We start from the raw sequence: 12,771 nt of genomic DNA, 5'->3' as shown, positions 1-12,771 counted from the left end.
GCCGTGAAAGAGGATCGGCGAGCTAGAGCGAGCGACGGGTAGCCGCGCGCGGTGAACTAGCTGCTATCCTCGAGAAGCTTTTGCAAACCGAGTCGAACTTGTCGCTTGCGTTGTGTGCGGTGCTGATGGTGGGGAAACTGGTCGGTCGATGCGCTCGGTCGCTGCCGGAGCTGCAGGGGGCTGTTTTTGCGGGTGTGGCTTAACGCACCCCCTGTCGTCCCACTGACCCTCGCCTCCTTGCCCCAGGAACTACCAGCCCTCCTCACCGCGCTCAACTACCTACTCCCCCCTCGCCCCCCCCCCGCCTCCCCCTTTCAGCTCGTCCGCAGTCCTTGTACTCGCCTTCCTTCCCCCTTACCTATTCTCACCCTCCCCCGCGAGATTCGCCACCGACTACTGCCCGATCTAGCCCCCGAGGGCGACCATGAGCACGAAACTAGAGTTACCCGATCGCGTCTACGTGATCAGCAAAGTGTACTTTTCGGAAAATGCGCGTGAAATATGGGAAACGACTTTCTGCGACTTTTACGTGCCCGCCATACCGCCAGTTGAGTTTGCGTTGTTTGTGTGTAGTCACGATAGCGCGCACTATATTTCGACTATTACCGAAGTTTCGCACATGCATTCGCGAGATTAACTTTATATGCTCAGCTTGATGGCGAAAGAAATTGTAGCCCTTACCGCGAGTATGCTGTGAACAAATAACATCCCGCTTAAGTCCTTTACAGCTTCTCCTTTTTCATTTAAACGGAGCGCTATGACGAAATCAAATTGAACAGATATAACACGCGATTAAAATGAGTATGTTTTTTTTAATTCGTAACCGATCAGTTTTATATATAAAAGTATAGATAGGAGAATAAGTTAACCGATCTTTCGTATTGTAACATAAATCAATGTATAATATATTTTCTCTTTTTAATTAATGCCAAGATAACACTCGAAAATTTATCGAGTGTACACTTGAGGAAAATATTTCATCTGATAAGATCAAGAATGTTGATAGTGAGAATGTGACCCGATCAGAATGCGTCGAAAAATTTAATTTATCGCATCGCGATAAATTTATCGCCAGGCGTACATGCGGTAGCTCGATGTTTCTATTAAATTATTCTACATAATTATATAAAACTTGAAGAATAATCTATAATTTTCACATAAACTAATTAAGTCTGTTGATATTACCGAACATTTATCTAATATTTATGCCAATTGTTAGGGAAATTTCTATCGAATTGCGTCTTTCAAAAAAATTCTTCTATCTTCTTGTCACTCACAAAGTATCGCTTCCTCAAATAAGCATCGAACAAAGACAGATTAATTAGCTGAGATTGGTTATCAAAAAATTGGGTATCAGAAATAAATCGATTAAAAAATTGGCTGAATTAATGACATTATTTTTTAATATGATTGAAGTAAGCTAATAATACAAAAAATATGTTAGTTGTATCAGTTTATTATTTTAATATGGGACTATCTTTTCATCAGGAATAATTAAAGCTGTCGATAAGCTAATCAAACGCAAACCGCTGTCACATCTGAAATGATAAAGATATGCATCTCTTTATAGATTAAAATTCTGATATTTTAATTTATAAAATGTATCGAGAAAAATATTCGTTTATTAGTCGATTACCACGTAAATTCTTAAACTCGCTGATAAATAGCCACGCTCATCTCACGATGAATTTTGTAACAACCAAACGCAAATTCAAGCAAAGGAAAGTTGAATAGAAGTCGACTAAGGGCTCTCGGCGTTTTATTCATTATAAAGACAAACGGGTCTACTTTCGTTTCCGCGAGACACCTTAATTGTCATAATTTTCTCTAATTAGCGTCTTTTAGTAGGACGATACGTTTTCACTCCGGCGGGTCGGCGTCCCGCTCTCGTGTCGCCCATTAAGACGCGACACCGCGGCCGAAAATAAATGAAAAAGGATCGGCGGGAAATATTCGTGACATTGAAACAACGTCGATTTTTATTGTGGACTGCTACGCGGGCCACGGCCGTTGCCCGACACGGTTTCGATTGTTGCTTTTCTCTCTCCTCATCCCGTTCCCTTTCCCTCTTTCCACCCTCTTTTTTTTCGCTCCTCTGCGTCGCGTCGCGACACACGAAAACAGCTGTTACTTCACCGCTGGTCGACGCGCCGCGCCGCGCCGCGCGTCGCCTCGCCGCCGCAGCGGCGCAAACGCGAATTCGAATTCGCTCTTTTTCATTGCGCGTGCCACATACGCATACAGCGCGGCCCCCGGTGCTTCGACCTCCTACGGTGCATCGACCAGCATCCCGCGTACTCCGCACCGACGCGCCTGTAACACGACTGCATCACCTTCCGCGCACGGCCCTGACCGCGCGCGTCGCATTTTTTCGTGCGCGGAATCGGCACGCCTCTCGAAAAAAAAGAAAAAAGGAAAAGGAAATCATAACGCGAACCCAACCAATAGACGTTCGCGCGCGTTACAAATTGCGCGTACGCGTATGTAGAAAATAGGGACGTCGTACATTCCACTCTCCCGGGCGCCGCGCCGGCGATCCAAAGTGAAATCGACGCTTTCCCTTTTTTTTTTACGCGTAAAGCCGGATCCGAACGAAGCGAGCGAGCGCAAACAGATGCGAATGAACGATGTCGCCGGTCGCGCAACTTAATTGGAGCGAGTTGCGTGCTCCCTTGCCTGGTTTCCTTCGGCTTTGATAAAAAAAAACGACGAAGGCGATGAAAGTTGATTTTCCAACGAAACTCGAGCCAGACGCTCCGAATAGTAAATGGAAAACACTAAATTTTCGAGCCAGGCTTTGAAACATTCGTCCTTTTCATCTTCCGTATGACGGAATAGATAATGAAAGTGCATTAGACGATTGCACAATCGGCAAATTTACCGTGAATAAATTATACATAATGATCAAGTTAACAGCCGCCCTTTCTTAACGAACCGGGTCAAACCGGACATGCGTTCCAGGTGATGATTAACCGTGTGACTAATTAAAAGAAGAAAAAAAGCGAGTCCGTACTCAGAAGTGCAAACATAATTAGGGCCAATCGGGGGGGAAATAAAGAAGAAAGGGTGACTGTTTGAGGACACACGATCCGCCTTCCTCCGGAGTCTACGATGACCGAGTGGTCATCGTTAATGGCGCCGGTAAAAAGTGTTTACACGCGCTTTACAAAGACCAGGGACCCGCCCAAGATCGGAGCCCGACACCGCGATGCCTTACGAAGCGGAAAGAAAATCTCACTGATAAATTGAAGCGAAGTCGCGCGGAAGCATCGTTAATCGGTGTATCGGATTACGGTTGCCGATGAGAGCGCTCGAGTCCCAAGTTCCTTTAATGCAGCCAATATACATAAAAATTGGCGGATTATTAATATTAATGAAGAGTATCCTGTTAGGCGGTCGCTACTTAGGAACGGAAAATAAAATACCTGTTGGGGAAAACGGGCGTTTAATATTAAAAAGTAAGTGTACCGCTTAAAAATTATTTAAATGCATGCACATTTAATGTGTATGAAATTAACGCTTCTTGCCTCCATCGTGTACCGCCCGCGCATTAACATTATGAAACGCATCTTATTTGCATTAAAGCGCGTGATGCGACTTGAACGCGCCGTCCCGTATCGGGAGGCGAAACCGAACCGCGCGAAATAACGAAAGGTGTCGGCCGCGCGTGACGAGCCGATAGAGCGGCGCTCGCTAATCGTAGCGGTATTTTATTCGAACTCGTTAAGAAAATATTGGCCGAAATTGCCCGGTGGTAATGGAGCAATTAGCGCGAAAACTGGCAACCAAAGGGAATCGGTTTGACAACAAAATTGGACGACACTTCCGGCGCCGCGGCAGCAAAGTCGAACTCGACAAATAGAGACATTATTCACCGTTCACACGTTATGCCACATGTACATGGGCGCGTGCAACACGGAAAACGTACGTATCCGGCGTGGAAGGAGAACAAAAAGTGGGAATTCGTAGCCGCGGATAATCGAGTTTACCGCATGTTATAGAGCGTTAAAATTTCCGCGGGCATTCGATCGTTCTTCCACTCTCCCTCTCTGTCCCCCTCTCACCCCTACCCTCGCCGCCTCTCCCTCTGTCGTTCTGTCTCATCGCTTCGCTCTCATCCTTGCTCACGCCGCGTCGCTGATGGAGACGAGCTCAGTGTCCGCTTACAGGTCGCGTCAATGGTCGAACAATCGTCGGACTATTAGCAAACTATTACAATATCGATAGCAGCCGATGGGTCGATAGATACGCGAGCCATCAGCTGTTGCGCTGATCGGATATCTCCGATAGACTGGAGCTGCCACGGCTACACAGTGGCCACCGTCATCCCCAAATTGCTCCTCGTAGATCATTGGGTCCAACTTGACAATCGGGAACGGTGGCGGCGATATCGATGTATCGTCCTCGAAAGACTCGCCCCATTTCTCTTTTCCTACAACTTTTTCTCTCCCGCTTTAACGTTAATCTTACCAACTTTACCTCCGTGCCTGCTAATAAAGGGCAACGAATGGGGGTGAGGGGGTGGGGTTCTACGTTTACAATCGCGGTTATTTCTTCAAGTATTTTAAATATCGCGGCATCCATTTTTTTTGTATATTTACACTGGTTAGTTTTATCATTCGGATCCAATCGCAAGGATTGTTTACAGAGAAAAGAAATTCCCGGCGCAACATGTGGTCGCCCATAGATTATTTCGTCCTCGGATCCGGTTCTCAGTGCCATAACAAATCGAGCGCTTTTAAATAATAGACAACATCGTTATCGCGATTGTAACAATTTATCCTGGCGGTTCGCTTAAAAAAAAAGTTATACAACGTTAACATTTGCCTTTCGTTACGTCATTAATGTTACGTCAGCAATCACGCAATCATCGTTGCTCTCCCTCGCCCTCACTTCTCTCCCCCCCCCCTCTCTCTCTCTCTGCCTAAAATATTTTCATTATACATATTGTTTAATGCTTCTTTCGTTCGAAGCAATTTCATTGGGCGAAATTCCTGCGTTGTATCGTGCAGAGTGATATCGTCGAGTTGTGCAATTTTTATTGTCCCTCGAGTGGACGGACTGTAAAATGTTGGAAGAAAAGGAGGAAAACAACGCGATGTAAATGCAACGCCGACCTACGGCCGGTCCAGCTTAGGGAATAATTTGCCCAGTAACTCATTCCGCTATAAAAATATATCCAATTACAAAACTGAAACTATCTGCACCGACGACCGCTCGCATCGCAAATCACCCTGTTCTATTGAATATATGTATCTATCTCGAACTCGCGTCCTTCGGAGCAATGAAACTTGGTGTGTTACCGAGTTAAAGACTTGGCTATTGTATGTAAGAATAACAGTAACGTCGTGAGTCAAATTAAGCGCCGCAACTTCTTATTAATTAAACTTTGTACGGAGAAATAATGAACGCACTGAGAGGGGCAGTCGTGCCAGTATAAAATGCATTCTTCTTGGCGCTTTGATCACGTAGCGGAACGTTTTGATAAAATGTAGCATGGCGGCGGAAAAAAGTACATAAATATACGACGCGTCAGTACATAAATGTAACCCCGACCTAGGGGAACACCCGTGGCGGGAAAAGAGGCGGAGGAAGGGCCGCGCGTGATGCGCCATTCGAAATCGATTCCTGCAACGCGGCGTTGCAGCCTTCGATGAACGGGTCACGACCATGGAAATATGAATGAAAAACGGCTCCGCGCGGTTCTTCGGGAAAAGCCCCGCTTGGAAAAAAAGGAGGCAAACCACGTTGCCTGGCCATCGATCGACCACGTGCTCGGCACCTGTTCGACTTTGCCGCCTTTCCCGATGTACCTCCTATAATACTTTCATTGAGATCTCTTTCACCTCCGAGGCATTCACTCCTCGAGGTTTACGTCAATCCTAAAAAGGATTACTTATAAAGACATTACAAAACCTTTTATCACTGCACGAGTGTTGGTTCCTTGAATAGTTTTGTGTTAACGTTCCACCCTTCTTACAATTTCTAAAGAGTTTCCGCGTGAGAAGAAAGAAGGAGCCATTATCTAAATTGCAGTCGTAGGACGCTATTAATTGCCTTATATACGTCAAAGATTATATTATCATGACTCTTATTTAACAAAAGCAGCATTTAAAAGGAAGGATTTTGCACGGCGACGTTTTGTCACGCTCCTTCCGCAATTGTGTTCCCTCCCGCAGGGGAGGGATGCGGAGAAATGTCGTCCACCTCGACGTTTAATCATACTTAAGTTCCTGTTTGGAGAACGCTCCCGCGCTTGAATGTCAGACAGCCCCGTCCAACTAATTATGAATTTCTGTAGACCGCAATCAATTTTCCCCGGGAACGAAATTGCCGGTAAATTGGCGTCGTCGGAGCTGATGTCCAACTATGCTTCCGGACTATCCGTAGTGGTGCCCAGACGCTGGGGATCACGCTGGGCTCTTTGTGTTCCGGGGGCTACTATCGGGTAAGGTGGAAGGGAGAGATCGGGCTGATGCCGGTCGAGGTTAGAAGAGAGACAGGAGATAGGGTGGTTTTTGGTAGGTGGGTTCTACAAAGGCGGGAGGGTGCCCGCGGGGGTGGACCTAAGCGAGGATAAAGGAGAAGGAGAAAGCACACACAACCATGGTGTGTGGCTCCTCTTCGGGAGGTGGGTCGTAGGACGATCAATAAGGAGCATCGCTGGTGGGGGGTCTTACCAGGACCTCAAGCTACCCCCCACGTTGTCCTGCTTAGGGTGAGGGTCCGCAAGAAAGAACCGAGAAAATATTCTGAAAGGGGTCGCCGTCGTGTACGTATGCGTATACGTTGGTGATCTCAGTCCGTGAACTTTGGCTCCCACCATCGGCCGGACCACACATACACCCCGGCTATTCACGTACATTGTCCCACGGGCACGAATACGCGCGGTCCAGGCGGTCTCCACGTGTGTCCCGAGATGACGGTGGCCGCGTATATGCCAAGTTACGAGGGAGATGCGGACCGCGTCGGGAGAAAACCGAGAAAAATTCCGAACGAAGGAAAACCGGAGGAAAAAAAATTGTACGTGCAATTACCCATCCTCTCGACACGTGGGAAAGTGGGATTCCTTTGGCCAGCCAGACCTCCTTCTTTCCCTCGGCGGCGGCGGCGGCGGCGGCGGCGGCGGTTCTTTACGCGGAACGAACTAATCTCTTTCCTTCGGCTGAGAAAAAAACTCGCCCGACCCTCCGCGCCTTGTCTTGGTGTAAGAAGCGTCGAATAAAGAGTCGTGAGATGAATGCAAATACGTTTTACATATTACGGAAGCACGCGTCCTACGCGCGACTCGCTTGTTTTCTCAGGAAGCTCGTGGAGAGCTTTTTTGCCGGAAGTCACCTTGAGCGTCGTGCACCTGTTTGAATGTACCTTCCAGTAGACATGCGGCGCGTCCTTTTTCTACCGAAAGACGCGTTCGGTTGAAGTACTCATAAAGTGGACCAGGATTTTTAACGTTTGCATTCGATCATAATATAATTTATGATCGATTTCTTAAAGCCAATTTTCTTAGAACATGGAAATAATATCTAATAATTTTTACATTTTTTAAGGCATCATTCTCCGTTTTATTTTAATAGTACCTAATCTTATCATCGACACATTATTACGTGAAGGATAAAGACCTCTTCTAGAATATTTACATACAGTTTACTGCAAATTGAAATGTTTTATGAGCACTTTATGGTTCGTTCCCGGGATCGAACCTGACGATCGAGATCCCAGAGAATAATCGTATAGGGGTGCGTCGTCTAGCAATCACCCGGATAAAAAAAGATGACCGCAACGTCGTTATGGTCAGATCGTTTTAAATCTAATTTCTGGCAGACATCGTGCGCGCATCGTACACGATAAGGGACGTCAAGGAATCAGTGTCAATTAACGATGATGAAAGCAAAGGCTTGCCGCGTTACCGGTGATCGCGCATGAATATTCATTCCGTTCGGAGAATTTAATAGATCACGGACACCCTCGATGAACTACGAAGAAAGGGGTGTGGGGAAGAGAAAAAATCGCGGCAAGAAAGAATTCGCGCGTGTGGGTGCGTGCATCACCACGATGTCGTCCACGTAAGTGACTTGGTCGCAACGAAACACCGACGATGGGGATGTAAACGCACGTACATGTACGTATCTCTGCGTGTACGTACACGTGCATGCGTTTATGTATGTACCCGGCGGAAGCGTCTAATCCATCGGGTGGGCATTGTTGTCAGACATATTGGGGTTTGTTCTTGAGGCAGCCCGAGGGAGGAGAAGGAGAAGGAGGAGGAGGAGGAGGAGGAGGAGGTGGCGAATGAGGAGATGGCGGAAGGTGGTCAGGTGGGTGGTTCGAAGGGGGTGGGCCTCGGAAAAGGGGGAGGGGGAGGGTGGTTAGCTTTATTGATCTGTAAGACTGCCAACCTACGGACTCTGTGCTTACCCGCGCTCTCCTCTTCGTTCTCCACATTCTCCACCACCGCCTTCTCTTCCTACGGCAGACCTCTACTCGCTCTTTCTCGCTTTTACCTCCCTCTCTCTCTCCCGCTCGACTCATTTCGGCTCAATCTCTCTTCCTCCCTCACGCACGCTTCTCGGCCCTTGCAAACACGCATACCAATCCACATTGTCACTCTCTCGCTCTCGCCGTTCCCTTCCGTCTCACTTGCTTGCGTTCCCTCATCCCTGTGGTACGTCCCGTAAGCTCTACGTACCTACTCTAGCCACCCTTAACGCTGGCTTAGCAAGGGACAACCCCCGACCACCGCCACCGCCATCCACCGCCGCCGCTACCCCCCCGGGTCGCTCTACCGTCGTCCTACCCATCTCTGCCACCCCACCGCCTGCCCCCTTTTCTCTTCTCGCCGACGGTCCTCCCGGATTCACAACCAGCTAACCAACACGCAAGTCGCTTAAATCCACGCTCAACCTAGTCTCATTGTGTTTGTGTAACGTCCGAAGACCGCACGGACAATGCGCGTTCGCCGTAACTTTCTCGGCGCTCGCCTCAACGAATTTCCTCCCTTTGCACTTTCTTTTACCCTTTCTTCCGCGCGACTTTTTCGCCGCGCGTTTCGTTACGCGGCCGCCACTTTCTCATCTGATGAATGCTAATCACATTCGATTGAACGATCTGTCCGTCAGCGATCCTCCATCACATTCAATGTGGATTTTAATTAACTTTGCAAAAATGCTGAAGAATGCTAAAGTGTCTTCATCAAATCACCTGTCGCCGTATTAATAACATTGCCGATACGATTAATTATACTTCTGCAAAGATTACCAGCCATGAGCATTGGAATTCAATAAAACTCCATGCCAAATCGCAAATGCATGAATGAAACGGTTTTCTTTTTTGTATAATTTTGAAAAAAAGTAGTGACAATTTGCACAACAACTCGATATCGCCACTTTGTTGCCGCAGGCACATTCGACAGTGAAGATAGCATATGATGCAATGTCGAAAAAATCGAAAGAGAATCAACGAATGTGCGTGACAACGTTACAACTTTGCACCCGTGATATACGTATATTTACAGTACGTATAAAATTTGATATATATTTTTATATATAATTATTGTTAAAATGCAGCGTTCTCATTTTCGCTTCATGCTCTTTTATCATTCCCTCCTTCTCTCTCTCTCTCTCTCTAGATTGATGTGCTTTTACTAGAGAATGTTACGGCGAACAGGATATAAGCGATTTTGAACGTTTCCCCCGCTACTACGTTCCATCCTCCCCGTCCCAAGCGCCCGTCCACCTCCTCGGTCTTTCCTACTCCCCCGCGCATTTTTCTTACGTCCCCCTTTCCCTCCCATCGTGTGTTCTCGGTCTCTTCCAACCTTCGTCGAGCATCACCGCCGCACGTACCACCACACGCTCGGCCGCGTCTACACGCACGCGTCGATGAGCACTCCATCCCTCCTATGACGTGAGATTAAATTCTAACGGGCCAGCTCCCCAACGTGCAGGCATTTTTCTTAGCTCGCCGGGGAAAGGACTACGTGCCTAAATTAATACTCACTCCCACGTAGACGAAGGGGGGAGTCGAGGGTGGATACTAACGGCGAGGATTCGCACGTATACAAGCTCGCGCGTATGTTTAGGACCACGGTAGCCGTGATAGTATTCGCAATGCCATACGGACATTTCGACCCCCCGTTGAATTTCTAGCAGCCATTATTTAGTGCGCTTAGAACTTGCTGCCCGTGGGGTAATGGCGCCCTTCCGTACACCGTAGACCGTGGTATATACCGGTAGGATAGCCAACAGGACTGCCAGAACGGGAGGATAAGAGGAAGAGGAGGTAGAGGAGGATGAGGAGGAGAAAGAGGACGAGGAGGGTTAGGGGTTTGCAGCACAACCTCGCAGCAATCTGGGAATTCCTGTTAGTTCTTTGGGCGTAATGACTCAACCCTTCCCGACAAAATTACGGCAAGAGAGCGCCGGATGAGAAACGAACGGTGATTACGTACGGTGACGATAGGGGTACAGCGTACGTACATACCGCATACCGTGCCGTACCGGGGTACAGCGGAGTCTTGGGAAAAGTCAAACGGGATATTTTAAAGCAATTAATTAAGGCCGCGGCGGAAGGAGTTCTTCTATTATCCGGCGAGAGAACGTGAGGTCGTTTCTCGCGATGAATTTCAGCGGACACCGCCTGAAGGCAAATACGAGGAACCGGAGTTACGTAATGCTTTCATTACTCCGCTGTACGAAGCTCCCTTGCTTAAATAATCCTCGATTTAATACTAATTATCCGCGATTTATAGAACCGCCTGGAATCTTTACATTTTTCCAGTAATCCGTAAGAAAAATGGTAACCGGCGCATTTGTCGCGGCATTTAAACGAGATACTCGGGTATTACTTTCCCTTTCGGTTTCGTCGGACGATGCAAAAATGGCGAGTAATATTGAGAAGGCATATGTTAAAAATTGTCAATAATTTAGAGCAGCTTTCAAATCATTTTACAACGTGCTTGAAACACGTTTGATTAGTCTTAGAATAGTTTCTTGTCAAAAGGGAGCATGGACAAAATGACTTTCTCTCTATTTTAAAACGCTCTGATGAAAACGGCAAACACGAAGGGGCACTCTTCCTATCTGCAATCAAGAACGAACCCACTGACCGAACATAGCGTTTTCTACTCAGAGTGTACCGCTCCGGCGGACTTAGATTTAGGGGCTGCTAGTTGGAGGCAGTTCGCGGGGGGTGGCGGCGAGCCCGGTGAGCCGAAGGGATAGAAGAGGGGCGAGGTATATGGGGGGTCGACGAGGCGGGAGGGTCGGGTTGGTTCACATTTACATAGCGGACCCGGCAGGACTAGATGACTAGGCGGTGGGATATTAAGAGGGAGAAAGGGGGTAGGTGGTGGCAATTCTGGCAACATGGCCGCGACCGAGCCGCGCGACGTACACCAAGGGAGCTCCTGGAAAAGGGGGAGAGGGTGGCTGAATTTCCTATGCCACCGCCACCTTCTCTCGCATCGACCACCCACCTTCGTCAAGCCACCCACCCCCGCCCCCCCCTTCCCTTCGCCGGGATGGGTAACCCATCCCGGAGTCTGCTTAGACGCGATTTCTCGGACCTAGCTTTATTCGATTATTAAGGACCGCTATTGGATTAAACGCGATTCCATTCCAAGCGCGGTTCTGCGACTGATTTCAGCACCCGCCGTCGCCACCACCCACTTGACTCGCCTAACTTTCCCTCGCTCTTTTTCCGACTTCCTGTCTCCGTTCGTTCGTACCGCGCCGTTGATTGGTCTCGATGTCAGAGGGGGTAACTTTCCTCCACGGATACGGCATGCCACGTTTCAGCGCGGAATGGGGAAGAGGAGGTTAGCCAATTAGATCCGCGACCGCGCGAAATCGGGCGTACAGCGGCGAATTGCAGCGTGACAGAATTTCTCGGGATACGGACACGTTCGTTCGTTCCCGAAACGAATCTTTCTCATTCTGGGATATTCTTCTGCTTGTACCACTGATTTTCAACACTTTTATTTGCGTTAAATTCACGACTCATTAAAACCCCACGATATTAAAAATGCGATTATCATAAGAACAGAAGTGGACTTTAGGAATCCTGCGAGAGAAATTAACTTTTTCTCATCTTTTTCTATCGTTCACGTTACTCTTTTTCTGGATACTCGCGTCAGAATCGATAGTCGCGTTTTTGTTCGATGTCGTTTTCGCTTTTTCGAGATGTTTACGTTATTCCACGGTCCGCGCAAAACCTTGCCATGCTGTGCGTGGAACGACATCCAACTTACCGCGCGTAAAGATGGATTCGCACTTTTTTTTTCCTCCGAGTGTTCACCATCGCGACGCAACAGCCCCCGGTATTCCACGGCGCGAGCAAGGCGGACGTTAATCCCCGTCGCTGTAACTTTCAACGGCGGTAACTCATCCGATCAAAACCGTGAAACTTGGAGGCACGAGGCTTAGTCCTAATTTAAGGGTAGAAGTGAAAACCACCCCTGCCGGCGCTAATTTAAGGCCGGCACTGCCCGCTCATTTGTTTTAACCGCTCTCCCGCGGGAAAGTCGGGGGTAGAGAGAGCGAGAGAGAGAGAGAGAGAGAGAGAGAGAGAGAGAGAGAGAGAGAGAGAGAGAGAGAGAGAGAGAGCACGGCATACACGGGTTTGCAGAAAGCGGGAGAAAGAAAGAAAGAGAGAGACAGAGGGAGAGAGAGAGAGGAGGAGGGAGGTGAGGGCTCAATAGAGAGAATCGGGGACGAAAGGTGTGGGGTGAGCCGGGGAGGTGGACGAAACGCGGTTTAGTTTAGTTGCAAT

This window comes from Vollenhovia emeryi, unplaced genomic scaffold, assembly GCF_000949405.1.
Source record: "Vollenhovia emeryi isolate VEMERY1.0 unplaced genomic scaffold, V.emery_V1.0 DF939135.1, whole genome shotgun sequence".
In the NCBI taxonomy this organism is placed as follows: Eukaryota; Metazoa; Arthropoda; class Insecta; order Hymenoptera; family Formicidae; genus Vollenhovia; species Vollenhovia emeryi.
This window is presented reverse-complemented; position numbering follows the sequence as displayed.